This window comes from Mandrillus leucophaeus, unplaced genomic scaffold (assembly GCF_000951045.1).
Source record: "Mandrillus leucophaeus isolate KB7577 unplaced genomic scaffold, Mleu.le_1.0 Scaffold16, whole genome shotgun sequence".
NCBI lineage: Eukaryota > Metazoa > Chordata > Mammalia > Primates > Cercopithecidae > Mandrillus > Mandrillus leucophaeus.
Window position 1 is genome coordinate 372,843 of NW_012101587.1, and position 2,652 is coordinate 375,494.

Below are 2,652 nucleotides of genomic sequence, written 5' to 3' on the forward strand. Positions count from 1 at the left end.
GCCTGGGGGGCTTGACCACTTCACCTGGTCGCCCAGGTTGGGGCCCACTGGCCGGGCCACAGGTAGGTGAGGTCCCTGCTGCAGGCAGCCCGTACCTGGGGCTCACTGCTGCCGCCGCCCCACCCGGCACCCTCAGCCGTGACCTCCATTGCTGGTGCGGCTTTGCCTGTTCACCCTGAGTCACCGTTTGCTGTTGTTCCTTTAACATTTTACCGAGGTGCAAACCTTCTCGAGCCACAGACCTGCTGCGAATGTAACTTCCTCTTTGACTGACAGTAATGTCCAGGTCCGTAATGTGGGGCCTAGCAGACCTGCAGCAACATGTGCACGTCCAAAATCATCCCAGGAATGCAGGTGGCTGGCCCCGGGCGCCAGGGAGGCCAGTTTTGCCAGACGCAGACTTGGTGCTAGGAGCTTCCTTTGGTGCCTGAAAACAGTCCCACTTCCTTTGGGCCCACGAGTCAGATGGAACGCCCACTGCCATTCGAGCTGGGGCTCCCTGCAGGCCGTGCGTCCTTCCCCGGGCTACGCCAAGTGTTCGTCTGTTCGTCTTCATCTTTAGTTTTTAGACGCTTAATTCTGGTGTGTCTGGGTTTGTCCTACTTGGTGCTGCAAGCTCCTCGGATCTGCGGGTTCCTGTATTTCGCCAAACGTGGTGAGTCTTGGCCACGACGTCCCCGCCTGCTCTTTCAGCCTGATGCTCCCCTTACCCTGGGACTCTGAAGATACAAATGTTGGATGATACGAATATCCGCGCATTTTCCTCAGCCCGCTTCCTCTGGGCTGTTCACATGGGGTAAATTCTATGGGTCTTTCTCCCCAACTCTGCGATGAAACCCTGGTGAGGAGCCCGGGGAGAAAGATGCTTCCTCCCACAGGATCAGCACTCAGAGCTCCTCCAACAGCGTCGGGGGTGAGTGCAGGGAAAGGACAGCTGAAGGGTTGATCAAAACCAAAACCAATGTGTTTTACACGTTACGTTGCCTGTGGATTGCAGGCTTGCCTGGGACATGAGGCAAGTGCTTCGGGGAACGCAAGCGTGTGGGGGCTTGTCTCCATCTTAACCTTGGTTGCCGAATTCCCTTGGCTCACGTGTTCTAACACCGAGACCAGGGAAGCCACTGGAAGGAGCGGAAACCCACGCAATTCCAAATGGGGTACGTTCTGCCTGTCGGAGACTGTGACGTCTGGAGAGTCGGGGGGCCAGGGCAGTACCCGGGCAGGAGGACCTGGCTGGGCAGGGCAAGCGCTGGTTTGGAAGAGGGGTCCGGCCTGCGGCGAGTGGGAAGAGGGTACCCTGGCTCTGAAGCTCTGGCTCCCAGTGACTCAGAGGCCATCCCTGCCACAGCAAGGTCAGAAGACACTGAGAGCCGCCTGGGCCAGTGCGGTGGAGAAGGGTGCTCCCCCTGCACTCTCAGAAGCAGGGAAAGAAGGGGTCATGTCTGAGGTGCAGGGGCGGACGGCACCTGCCCTGCACCCACTGGACAGCACCATGCCCCCCTTCCTCCTGCTTTCCAGGTGGGAGCCCTGGGAGTCTTGGTCAACGGTGCCCCTGCCTCGGCAAGGGGTGGGCAGCCCAGTGTCCAGGGGAGGGGAGCTCGGGCCTGGTGGTCTCTGGGGCTGGTGGCCACAGCCTTGACTCCACTTTCCTTCCCAGACAAGAATGAGGCTCCTGGCAGTGAGCTGGCGGCGGCATCTCCTCACCTCCCCCACGGACGCAGCAGAACAGGACCCAGGCCCTGTGCCCAGGCGGGCTCTCACGTTCCTCACAGACGCAGCAGGACAGGACCTGGGCCCTGCAGGTCATGCATCTCACCCCACCCCAGGTCCCACCCCGTGCTTGGTGAACCGAGCAACGGTGGGTTTGTCCTACCATGGAGGTCCCACGTTGCCTGGAATCTGTAAGCAGAGGGGGAGAGGCAGGGGTGTGGGGGCTCACGGCCACTGGCGGCCTCTGGAAGCAGCAGCCGAGTCAGAGCGTCTGTGGTCCTAACGCAGTCCCTGCACTGTGGGCGCCAACACAGATGTCACTGAACCCCCGTGTGTGCCAGCCACGGCTTCAGGGAGCCCTGGGCACCTGGGTGAGCCTCCAGCGAAGGAGGAGGCTGCCCTGGGCTGGCGGCCGCTCTGAGGACCCTGACCGATGTGCATGAGGCAGGTGGGTCCTGACCTTTGCCCCCAGCCACCCTCCCTGCAGCACAAGCAAGAAACCACGTCTTCCATTTCCACCGTTTCCACACTCCCCAAGCACAGACCTGGGTTGGCTTCTGGAGGACGCCATTGTCTCTGGGGCAATGGAGAGGCAGGAGACAGCTGTCCTAGAAACACTGGAACTTGCTCAAATCCCTCCACGGGGACGCGTCTGTGACACCGTCTGGCCCAGGACCACCTTCCTCGTCAGCTCACACCGTGGCGTGCAGCTCAGAATAAAAGACCATATCCTAAGAGGACTTTGATTCTCACACAAATTCTCCCATTGTAGCCAGTGCAGGGCCCGTTTCCCTCCTGGCTCAGGGACGTTACAGGTTCGTCATGCAGGAATCTCCTCTCACACGCAGATGAGAACGCAGCCAGCCCCAGGGCGTGTGGCGCGCACGCAGGTGCGTGTCTGGGATGAGAACGCAGCCAGCCCCAGGGCGTGTGGCGCGCACG